The 12,860-nt window shown below is 35.8% G+C and overlaps 1 protein-coding gene across 48 annotated transcripts in view; it reads right to left on the bottom strand.

Annotated features, from left to right (window-relative positions):
- TFPI (tissue factor pathway inhibitor) overlaps positions 1-12,860 on the bottom strand; it is a 187,039-nt gene that overhangs the window by 155,857 nt on the left and 18,322 nt on the right. For 24 of the 48 annotated variants that reach the window (XM_046944005.1, XM_046944012.1, XM_040704066.2 and 21 more), the window contains exon 3: positions 789-900. The exons of the other annotated variants lie outside the window; for them this stretch is intronic. The gene's annotated coding sequence lies outside the window, so the exon portion shown is untranslated. The remainder of the gene's footprint in view (positions 1-788; positions 901-12,860) is intronic. 48 annotated transcript variants of the gene reach the window in all.

Genomic DNA, 12,860 nt, shown 5'->3' with positions numbered 1-12,860 from the left:
TTTTCCTTTAATAATCTCAATGAGCTCTTCATGTCAAACGTCAGAAAAATCTGTACATGTGCCTAAATATATATTGCCATTTGCCTCTATTGTCATCACTTCCATTAACCCTCACGAAGTCAGAATTGTGTTTGGCATCACATGTATTAAAGGACAGAGCGAGTTACTTGAGAAAATATAACAGAGGAAAGAAAATACTCTGTACATTACCAGAACGGCAGAAGAAAAACCAGAATTAAAATTTCCTCTTAAAATTTCATTTCTGTTCCAGTAGTTTGTTCCAGAATGCTTGCTACAGCAAACTATGGAACATTGTTTGTACTCACAGGACTCTTATGACTCCATTTAATTTGTGCTGTACTTTGAAGGCTGTAGATAAGTAAAGTATGATTTAGAACTAATTCTGATACTACAGAATTAAAAAAAAGATAGAGCCCTATAAATCACCAGCTTTCCCAGATTTCCTACATTGCTCTGTTACAATGTGATTGTCACAGCTAATTAAACCCCAGGAACATCGCAAGGTAGACCTCCTGTGAAATACTGAAATGACAAAGCTCAAAACATTCTTCTCATAACCAACCCACACTCAAGTCATTAGTCTCACTGTATCTCACTTCATTGTTTTCCATTCCAGTATTTCTCAGGAGAAAATACCTTTCCTATGCCATGAGAAAAATCACTAAAGAATTACTATTTTACTGGCAATAGAGTGTTCTTAAAAGACAAGGACATTTTTATGAGGCTTACTGTCCTCAGTCTGGAAGAGAAAAAGCTTCATAAATCACCTTTGTCCTCTCAGAGAAGATTCCATCTTCCTCAGATTCTTACCAGTAATTCTTGGGTGGCAACTCCCTCTCTAAGACTTGACATTCTTCTGGTAACTTTTGACTTCAACAGCTAAGAAATAGGGAAAAAAAATTCTGAAGTTGCTATTTATCTCTGCAAATTTTTAAAGATTTATTTATTTTATAAAACCACAACACTGTTTTTAATCCTCTTTGAAATAAATGGTTGTTTTAAAATATGTAATCAAGTATAAAGAAATGCCATTTCAATGAGGTCCACTAAAACGACTGTTTTCAGTTGGATTTTAGCCAGATTTGATACGAGAGCTCAGCAAGTAAGGAATATGCTTTCTTTCCAGGCCGTTTCCTGTAAGTCATAATCAATATCTAGAGATTCCTAATCTGTGCAAATTCTTGAGCTTCTTCCCAAACACCACTTACATATGCTGTGAGTTACATGAAATCTCATTTTATGCTTCTGTCACATCACACAAATAAGTCCATCTCTGAACAAAACCACAAAAGGAATTCTTGATTTTTAGAGAAAATGCAATTAATATTTATATGCTAGACCTTCATTAACTTGTCTGTTCACAGCACTGTTGATGGGTAAGAAATCATTAGAGCCATTCACAGTCAGCTGAGCAACATCTTTGTTTAAAAATATTTGATGTGAACATACTGTGTTTGCAAATCAGTGGAAATGCAAATCTTGGCATGTTTTCATGACTACAAAGTGAATATCTATTTTTAAATGTTTCCTTTAACATTTTTCAGAAAGTTCAAACATGTCTGCAATATAAAACCTACACATTTAACACCAGCAGCAAACAGCTGGAATATCTATCGTTAAATAAACAGTAAATAACTACAGCAGTCCTCTGAAACTGAGCCATTCACATCTGTTTATAGAAATACTTACAGGACAGCTAATCACTTTCCTGAATATATCCTCAGAGCACCTGCTCTGCCATCACCACAGCTAATGCTTCAGCATTTCACAGATACTTTATAGAAATTATATGAACAGATAAGTCATGAGTAAGCAGAGTTCTTTTGGATCAGAAAGATTAAAGCAGCAAACAAGTACAACTTACAGTCAAAGCGCAAGGTATTACTCACATTTTTGGAAAGGAAGGGAAATTATAGGTAATGTAGGAGTTTATAAAATATCTTGGGTCAGCAGCATTAGCAGCAACTCAGAGCACATTAATACTGGAAAGAGATCAATTTTCTAATAACGAATACATAAGCAAGACCTTCCATTGAGAATGAGAATATAGTCGGTAAAACACTAATCTGAATAGTTTGTGGAGTATCTATGGGTAAGAAAGCACTACTCTCAACCCAGTCACAAGATTAATATGGAAAATTTTTTGAAGACTGATATGTTGACTTTTTAAGCTGTGCTTCTAGTAAAAAGTCTATAAGCTGAAAGTAGAAGCTAAAAAACACAAAATGAAGTTATGAGATGCAACTCTTAAGAAGTTTCTAGGATTTTATATCTTCTAGATTGCATCATTAGCACAGCAAAGTTTAAGCAGTCTTACTTCAGAGATCAACATCCAGATGTGCCAACTAGTTTACATAAAGTAAGGTTGGGAAATCCTGAGTTAGTTTAAAATCTCCTTAGTGAAACAAATCAACAAAGTAAAAGTCAGGCATGACTTGTCTGCTCACCAGATCCTCAACTGCATTCATCTTAGAAGAGTAAGCAGTTTCAGCAGTTTGTGCACAGTGTACAAAACACTGGATAAATATCAAGCAACAGAATAAATGTTTTAGTTATGAAAAGATGGATGGTGCTGGAGGCCAAATCTTTAACACTATCATAATAATGAAGATATGGTACACCTTATCGCTTCACTTGACTTGATTTTGAACTGTGTAGCACTTAATGTAGGCTTTCTGGGGAAAATACATTTTAAAACAATTATCTTCAGCTTAATATAACTGAATGATTAATAAGATTCTACTTTGTGTTTAAGGAACGTAAGATAAAGAACAGTAAAGAAACAATAAAGGCAAGATAAAGAACTACTATGCTAGCTATATTTCACCCTACATGATATCACTTTGCAGAACACAGGCAGCGAACATATTTAGATAGCACAACTTTAAAACTTAGTGTGTTGGTTGCTCTGAAAGTAATGCCTCCTCTATATTTCCATGGAAACTGTAGCAAATGCAAAATTCTCAATAGAACTATTTGATAGAGCAAATTCTCAGCTGCAAAATACTATTTTCCAACATAGTCACCACCACTAGCTCTGCATTTTCACCAGTAATGAACAGGAGCCTGCATGCCACGCTCAGAAATCTTTACCAGTGGAGTTGACCCACTGTCACTGTTGGAACAGCTGAAGCAAACCACCCACTGCTTCACTGTGATGACAACACATTGTTCAGCCTCCATAAACATTCAGCAAGTGTTGAAAAACATCAATGAATGCCTTTTCTAAGTGCCACATGGAGGAACTTAATTGTACCTCTTGGATTCAAGTTGAGTCACACAGCTGAGCAGGTATAACCACAAGCATCAATACAGGTTAGGGGATGACCTTCTGTAGAGGAACTCTGTGGAGAAGGGCCCTGGGTGTTCTGGGAGACAACAAGTTAGCCATGAGCCAGTGCTATGCCACTGTTCCCAATGAAGGCCAATGGTGTCTTGGGGTACATTAGAAAGAGTGCGGCCAGCAGGGCAAGGGAGGTGATCCCCTCTTCCTCTTAACCCTGGTGAGGCCACATTTACAAAACTGAGTCCAGTTTCAGACTCCACAGTTCAAAAAGACACAGACCCCTCAGAAGGGATCCAGCAGAGGGCCACAAAGATTATAGAAGTCCTGGAGCACCTCCCATATGAAGAAAGGCTGAGTAACCTGGGTCTATTCAGCATGGGGAAAAGATGACTAAGTTGGGATCAGATTAATGTTTAGAAATATTTAAAGGGAAATGGGAGGCAAATGGTTGAGGCCAGGCTCTTCTCAGTGGTGTGCAGTGATGGGAGTAATGGCCTAAAACTTGAACAAAGTTCCATACAAACATGCAGAATAACCTCTGATAAGGGTGATAGAGCACTGAAGCAGGCTGCCCACATAGGCTGAGGAGTATCCTTCTATGGAGATATTCAAGACCTATCTGGATGCCTACATATGCAACCTATTAAAGGGGACTTGCTTTAGCAGTGGGGTTGGACTAGATCCCTTGACATCACTTTGAGCCCCTGCAATTCTGTCATCTGTTATGTGCACGTCCACATCAGACACCATTTTGTCAGACTGACCCCCTGCTGCAATCTGTAACACAGAAACAAAATGTAATGGAGTACTGGTGAGAATGTTCAAACTCTACTGCCATACTACCAACTTCTGCCTATTGTGTACCAACAGAATAAAATAAGAGGCATTATTTTTAGCACAGCCTTCATATAATAGTTCACAGTAAATCCAGTAATGAAATGAATGGCACTACATTCTTACTTTTCCCCCCCAGTCTCTCTGGGATATGTTTATCATTACTGCTTTACCTTCAGGGAAGCTTTTAGATCAGACAAATTAGATTAGATTTCCATGATAATGTATTTAATTAAAAGAACCATTTATCTTTCTTCTTCATCAGAGATAGAAGGAACCAGTAGTATTTCTAATCTGGATGTCCAGTTTTCCTGTTTATTGTAACAATTACATATGGTAATCCACCAACGTGAGGCAGAGAAACACAGTCACCATATCTGTGAAGACCAAACTCCACCTCAACTTCACCTGTCTTTCCCATATTTTTGAACAGCATCACTTCAGTCTCCTAAATTATTAATTTGTTTATCCTCTCATTTCTAGAACTTGTTAAAAACTTTGTTAGATTAAATGAAGCAAATCAAAATTACTCTCTATTACTACCTGGAGGGAGGTTGTAGTGAGTTGGGGGTCAGCCTCTTCTCTCATGTGACAGTGATAGAACTAGAGGGAATGGCTTCAAGCTGTGCCAGGGAAGATTCAGGCTAGATATTAGGAAATACTACTTCTCTGAAAGGGTGGTCAGGCACTGGAATGGGCTGCCCAGAGAGGTGGTTGAGTCACCGACCCTGGAGGTGTTCAAGGAACGTTTGGATGTTGTGTGGAGGGACATGGTTTAACGAGAACCATTGGTGAAGGGCAAATGGTTGGACTGGATGATCCTGTGGGTCTTTCCCAATCTTAGTGATTCTATGATTCTTTTCTATGAAATGTTATATTACTTTAAGGAGTTCTTTATAGTGAACATAAGCATAGTAGATATTTTGCCAGGCTTCCAACAAAGCCAACAAGTGGACAAAATACACTCTGGTAGGCATCCTGAGAAAAAGTAGGCTTATAAAAAGCATCTTTCCTTCACAAATTTTGGGGACCTCCAGTCTTCATTGATCAAAACACTGAGGAAAAAAAAAAAGAGTTGAAACATCCATGACAGGAATAATGAATGTTATACTGATTTCTTTTTTTAAAGTGCATTAATTTCAAATTGGAGTTATTTATTTCAGTACACTGAACTCAGAAAACATAAAGGAAGACCAGCGCAAGAAAAAAAAGAACTAGTCTTGTCTAGAGAGAAAAAAAACTAGAAGACGAGACTAACCACAAAATAGATAACAGCAGCAGCATCCTCAACCACAAAGGCACAGTCCTATACAACAGATAAGATTTTAACAGCTAAAATGGGGGCAAACAAAAAAAAAAAAGAAAGAAGTCATAGAATAAAGGATAGTTAGAAGTAGTCAAACAGACAAATGAAAATACATCTTAAGTAAAACAATGCAAAAGCCCTGGAGGCTAAAGGCAGCAGATACACTGTACTCCCAGTAACATATCTAGCAGTACAGTTTTAAGAAAAAAAATCAAAAATACCAATCCAGACACTGTGATAAACTATGAAGTTCAAACATAAAACAATATAAGGTCACCTAGAGTTTGAAGATGGATTTTAAACAGATTTGTGCAAAGGATTTGTGAAAAGATAGCCCAAGATAAGCTGATCAGAGCATTAAAGATCTACTGTTGCATTCTGGGCCCTCAAAAAGAGTTATCTGAAGCTGATACTATTCCCTGAAGAATAATTGGCTATCTACCATGCTTCAACACAGCTGAAAAATATCTTCCCTAAGGAAGGCATTGATTACTTCTACTATGCATGAATTGTCACAGCTATTACTAGATCTTCTGTGGCTAGTAGGAACATATTCACATACAACAAAGCAATCTCTCTAAACTTCCTAATAAAACTAAGTAAAAGAAGGAAAAAAATATATGGTCTTGAAGCAGTTCTAACATAAGGCACACAGCATAGACTGATTATTAATAATGTATAGGATATGCACACAGCTTTAAAAGCATTTCCTAAACTAGAAATGGGAAAAACAAGACCAGAAATATATTTGATAAACAAAAGTGTAATAGAACATCATAAATTATATCCTTATATGCATTTGACAATAGAATACTTAATCAAGGTTTATTTTAATCTACTTTTTTTGTTGTTGGTCAGATAGGTAGCTCACAATAAGTGCTAAAAACCACAGCAGCAAGACACTCCCCAGAATTTTCACTTACATCCATCTAACAAACTATACAGCTATAAGAAACAGAAAGAGCAACATAACGAAAAAGCAATACAAGAGATGTTAGAAGAAATGGATGAATACCACAAATAAACACTATAATGGAAAATAAAAAAAGACTACTCACCCATCACAAAAGAAGCAGGCTCAGAGGGAAATATCACAATAGAGAAACCTCTAGAAAGAAACACTCACCCCATGGCAGTCAGCCCTTAAATGGGGGACTCAGAGGGGTGGAGCCAGACTCCACTCTTTCCAATTGCACAGGTGAATTGCCGGGTCCTTTCCCCAGGTGCTCAATCAGTGGTTCAGGCTATGACTCAACAGATATTGCACAAAACAGAAAACAGAGTTCTCAAGGAGAAAAATTGTACTCACTCTGAAATCTTTAGAGTTAACTTTTCTGTCACAGCAACACAGAAATTGTACTATCTCAACACAATAAGGCCAACCATGATGTAGCAACATCATTGCATTATAGAATACTAAACCAGCACTACTGTTCTCATTAAACTGTGAAAATCCAATCAAATTGCAAATAACATCTATAGCGTAAGGCAGTGGTACATATGTTAAATAGCATCTTTAATCAGTGATTGAGTACCTGGTGAGAAGGCGGGGCCAACCAAGGGGAGCTCAGGTGCATGAAATGCCCGTGATTGACTGGGAGGTCTGGAGCCAGGATCCACCCCTTCCCAGACCTCATTTAAGGGCTGACAGGGGGAGGTCATGGCATTGTGTTTGAGGTCCTTATGTTTCTACAGTCTTCTAGAGATAAGTGGATTTGTTTATTTATTTATTTAATTACTTCTGAGTCTCTGGTTGCTACATTTGAGCTTATCCTGAGTTGCTTAAGTCTAGGATGTTGTTGTTCTGTTGTCATGGCACTTTACCGTTGTGTTACAAAGATAAAAACACATTTTAGTTCTCTTTATTTTCTGGTATCTCTCAAAAGTCTTTTTGTAGTGTGTGTTTATCACAAGTATTAAGACTGTTTTTTTTTTTTTTACTTATGCATTTTGAGAGAACCTGCACAGCATAATTTAGTACGTATCTATGTGATTTGCTGTAAAGTCAAATCCTAGGAATTTGTTTTAATAAAACAAATCATAGTAACATTATTGTTCCACTAGTCAAGTATATTAAATGTGGATTCTTTCTATAGATGAGAGAATTAAGATTGCAAGTACTATCAGTATGTTTATGGAGCAGCACAATTATTTATATAGAGTAAAATAATTTTATAACTTGTAACACTTTCTAAAAGAAATACAGGAAACTGGGGTAATGTGTTTAGAACTTCTCAGAAGTATGCATTTAAAAATCTGTTAAAAAAAAAATTTGAAGTTATATAAAGAAAACTTATTGTAACTTACTTAGTGTACTTCAGTACCTATTTCTCCCAGTTTCTATTTAATGCATCAGGTGTAATGACTCAAGAGTTTTCAAAGCAGCAGCTCCATGTTGGGTATTTTAGACATAATAATCTACACAACTTTCCTAAGTGGAACCTGACCTTCTCTCAAGAGTAGACAGTAGTTGTTCTACAGTGTGCTTGAAAATGATTGAAATTGTTTTAAGAATCCTTTTTTTTTTTTTGCTGAATTTCTCTATTTAAATGCTATGAACAAGTGTCTGGCTTTAGATTAATGAGTTATTAAATACATTTTTGTATCAAGTAACAGTAATCTTGCTAGCAAAATAGATCTTGCATAGCCACAGAACTTCTCAATTTCTATCATACTGTAATTACAAGTTGCACTTCTAATGACTTCAGTCAATTGGAATGAGAAAGAAATGTCATGTCCAGGTAAGACATCTTTGTGTTTCCTACTCAAATGATGGTTACTTAAACAGTCTATTAATGAAGGACTATATCTGTTCTTATCTTCTTTGCTTCTTCCTGCTTTTTCATTTTTATTACAAATTCTCATTAAATTCACTACACTTAAGCAGAAAGGAGAAGTTGAATCAATCAGTAACATATTTTTACAGCTGCAGAAAGCAATATAAGTTTGGTTAAACCTTATCTTGAAGTAGTGCTCAGCCCATGGAAGTGCAGTTACTTAACACAACAAGACAGGGGAAAGAGGTAAGAATCTTCCTGTCATTTAAACCTATGTGGCTCTGATCATCTATCAAGAACAACTGATAGATGTGACTTTAACTTTTAAAAGATGACTTCTGAAGTATTAGTAAGTATGTAATAGGGAGAAAGCATTAAAGGAAGATGTTTTTGGAGGTTTCAAAAGTGGCTTTGCGAAGATCCAATGGTTTTATATAATGAATGGGTAGAAAGCCAAAATACTAGCGTGTGGAGTGTCATGGTGCAAATATAAAATAATAATAATAATCCTTTACAGAAATAGCTCTTTAGTAGCTAATTTCAAAGGCCCGAGTGCAATGGTGTTTAAAGACTTTAGAAACTATATGAGAAAGGATAGGGTTACTTTCCCTATGTGAACTGCAAAAGTAATTACACCATGATGTAAACTCTTATCTTTTATGGACTAGACATGTTTACATATTCTAGAAGAATATTTACATATTCTAGAAGGAGTTGGAACATAATTATGAATGAATCAGAAAAGATATCATAATTGCAGTAAGGCTTAATGTAATTTATGCAGGATGAACTTTACAGTTTCTTACCGTGGTCTGTTAGGTGTGAGAGTATATGTAAGCAGATTATAAGAGCTATTTTGCCTTCCAGGACTAACATTGTGTTTCCTGGTATGGTAAAAGACATAGACAGTGACAGTGCAACTTCTATTTTTTTAAAAAATGCTAAAGGTTTCTCTTCTGCTACATATGGAGTAAAACTGAAGTAGTCTTGTCTGATGCATGCTAGAAGTCATAACACTGTACTCATTGAAGGAAAGGCTACAATAAAGAAAGATAAACTTAATAAATGTAATCCTCACCTAATAGCCTTTCAGGGAGAGAAAAAGCTATTTTAGTGCTATGGCTAAGATCTTAAATATGTAATCTTCACTTTCACATCTTCTTTATCAAGCAAATTTCTTTGAAAAAGGTATGATCAGGAAACTTCACAGTTTTCAATGTTTGTCAATAATTGAAAGATAACTATGGAATTTTTTTTTGCCTGGAAATACTGTATTTGGGGATGTCTTTGTGTTTCATATTACAAATCAGGTAACTTCCTTTACTCCTCAGTTCCCTGATGCATAAAGCATGTCACCCATTCATACACAGGTGCAGTGTGGGAATTACCTTTTGTGTGCAAACAGACAGCAACATGGTGTTTGTGTCTGTAAAACTTAAGCATTGAGTTAAAGATGCATTTAATTGGCCACAAAGGGAGCTCTGTTGGTTATTCATTTTTTCAAAATGGTGGTCAAAACATTTCTCCAGATACTCCTTTTAAAGCATTGATTTTGTTTGGTTTAATTCTGGCTTTACCTTGGCGAATTGCATATAGTTGAACTGATTCAATTGTTTGATACTTTGTGGCCTTAATATGTCCAATATTCATTCAGAAAAGCAAAGACTGATTATTGGAAGACTTATTTAAACAGAACATAAAGGTTTTATGGCAATGATAAACTACGTATCTTGTTACAGAAACTAAGTGTTTGCTTTGCTGGTGTCAAATATTGCAGTCTGGTTTGCTCTTAAAGTCCTGCATTTTCTGCTTGCTGCCTTTAGCAGCTCACTAGTGCCCTGCAGATTGATGGCATTAAGAGTTTAGGAACTGAATAGTTGCTATCAGGCATATTCTTGCCTGGATTCTATTATCCCTTTTTTTTTTAGTTTGGTCAAATACCACAATACTTATGTTAAGATTTCATAGCTGTTTCATTACTGAATGACACCTCACATATTTGCTTTTCAAAGCCAATATCAGCAAGAAGGTATAACGTGCTTGTTAACTTCAACAGCACTGATGGTAGCAAAAACAGCTGCCTCCCAAATTTGTTCCCTTCATTCCTCTGACAAGATGATAACATGTCCAGCAGTTGTTTTCAAGCTGTTGTGTTGGATAGCATTATTTTGTTTGCTTTTAGCTATATGCGGCAGAGATATAAGGATGGCGGGGAGATGCCCCAAGGCAGGTTTGAAGATCAGGAGAGTTAGACTACTGAGCTGCAACTCTGAATGTCACAGACTATTAAAAAATAAATAAATAAATTACAAGCCAATCTGCAGTTATGCAGTTACTTTGTGTTTTGCTTTAAAAATGTATAAATTTAAAAACTGTATGGAAGCATAAGAAATGTTCTAATGACCAATTTAGGTTATTGTTTCCCTCTGTCTTGGAGGAGTTGTCTGGTCTCTTATTGAGATAATGTTGAAAACTTGTATTTTAACTCTGAAAAGCAGATGGTAGCATTTTTTGGAAAGAAAAGAGGTATTTTTCATTTTTAAAGACAAAACAGATGTAGCATGTTAGAGCCATATAGTTGAGTGAAAAATTGTGAAGCAGAGGGCATAGTAGTTAGTGCTTTGTGAATTGGATGTACTTTCAGTGTGTGAAAAACATTTAATTTCATATTGTATTGTGGAAAACAGCTTTATATATTTCCCCTGTTTGCTGCCTTCCCAGAAGTTCTTGCTTCTATTCAAGTTTGTATTTATAGCTGCTAACTGAACTGCAGTTAGACAAAAAAGAAATATCCTAGGTAGTATTTTAGGTCTAAAGCAAGACACCTCTACAAAAGAGGTTTAAAAATAAGTCAAAACTTAATCAGTTTACAAGTTGTTCAAGCCTTTACATGTATATATTGAGTTTTCATGTCACCCTACAGTCAGACAGCAAGTTCTATTAACCTTCAGGACAGAAATTTTCCACTTCAGCTTCCTTGAATCTGCAGTATTTGTCTCATTCTGAATTACTGCTGAATCATTCTTTTAATGCATTTGGATCAATAAATTAATCTTAATGCAAATATCCCCTGTGATGCCTGCTTGCCCATCATGCCGTATTCCTGAAGGAGAAAGACAGTTCACTTCCTTCTAGCATCAGTGATGCACTCAGTAGTTGAATGGTGGATGGTTATCCATATTGTCCCAGGGAAAAACTATTTACTGTTAGTTTGTCTTTACACTTCTCTAGCAAATTCCTCACTTCCTTCAAGAACTTGGAAGGAAACCATATCCTAAAAATACAAGTCCTGTAATATTTTCATTTCTAAAAGATGAGTACCATCATGCATTTTTGAAACAACCCCAAAATAATTCCAAGCTTCTGGTTGGTTTTTCCCCAAGTAATCTTCATTTTTCTGAATAAGGACTATATGTAAAGTGCAACTTCGTAGAAGTTTCTTCACTTTGACCAAAGAATGAAAACCCGATCCATGATGTACACTGAATTCTTCAGTCACAAACTGCTATCACAGCTTGAAGCTAAAAAGTTTAGTTACTACAATCAACTGTGGTGCTAATATACTCAAACAATTTACATTTACAAGTTATTTATTTGGCAAGGAAGAATGGACATACTTTTTCCCCCTTGTAAACAAAAATGCCAGTATCAAATAGGTTTTATCTTGCATCTTGAATTGATAGCAATATCACTGCAAAATAATACATATTGTATGCATTTTATGATTGGACCAGAATTAAATTAGCAGGTGACTTAATTCTACATGCCTTCAAGTCTGTAGAGAAGTGTCTGCGTATACAGACTTAGTAAAAACCCTCAAAGTGTTAGAGAAGTTTACCAGTGATAGCAAGTAAAGATGGGGAAAAGTTTAGAGAAGTGAATTTAAGTGACATTTATCAGCTCCATTCTTAAAGAAGGGACAAACCTCAGCTGAAGACTCTTTCAACAAGTGCTAGCCATAAGGCTGTGTATCGAAGTCAGATCAAAGGAGGATTTTCACCACTTATTCCCTGACAAACTTGTCAGTTATTGGTTTACTTTATCATGATGGGGTCAGGATTTGTCCCACAGAACGATTTAACTATTTCTTGAAAATGTATTCTATTACCAACTTAATTTTCATACAGATACAAGAATAGTATTTATGTTAAATGCATGTCCTATAGTATGAATTGAGTTAATGCGTGTTTACGGTTTCAGTTAAATAATGTTTTAAGCTTGTCATCTAAAGAATCCTCATTTTCTGACCTTATAATTCTCCAGCCTCCCCTATTTCTACTACTTGAACACTGGGCCAGCTCTAACCAAACATAACTAAAAACACTTTTTAGCTGCTGTAAGCTTAACTAACTCAAAAGTCTGAGAAGACAGCAGAAACATCAAGTACCAGATAAGCTGTGCGCTGAACCACACAAGAAAATTCACTGGAAAAACTGCATAATATATCCATATGGTATATCAGGTTTTAAGATTTACACTGGTCATACAGTATTCTATCTAAACTGTAATATAACTAAAGCAGAAGAATAGTGGCTGATAATATATGAAAGGAAAAACAGCATAGATCAGGCTCTTGGAAAAAGGTGTGTTAGAGGACACAAGCTATGTGTCCCATTAATACTTGAATGTTCCTGAA

The sequence above is a fragment of the Gallus gallus genome, chromosome 7, assembly GCF_016699485.2.
Source record: "Gallus gallus isolate bGalGal1 chromosome 7, bGalGal1.mat.broiler.GRCg7b, whole genome shotgun sequence".
In the NCBI taxonomy this organism is placed as follows: Eukaryota; Metazoa; Chordata; class Aves; order Galliformes; family Phasianidae; genus Gallus; species Gallus gallus.
Note: the sequence above shows the minus strand (reverse complement) of the source record. Positions and strands in the feature narration are given on the sequence as shown.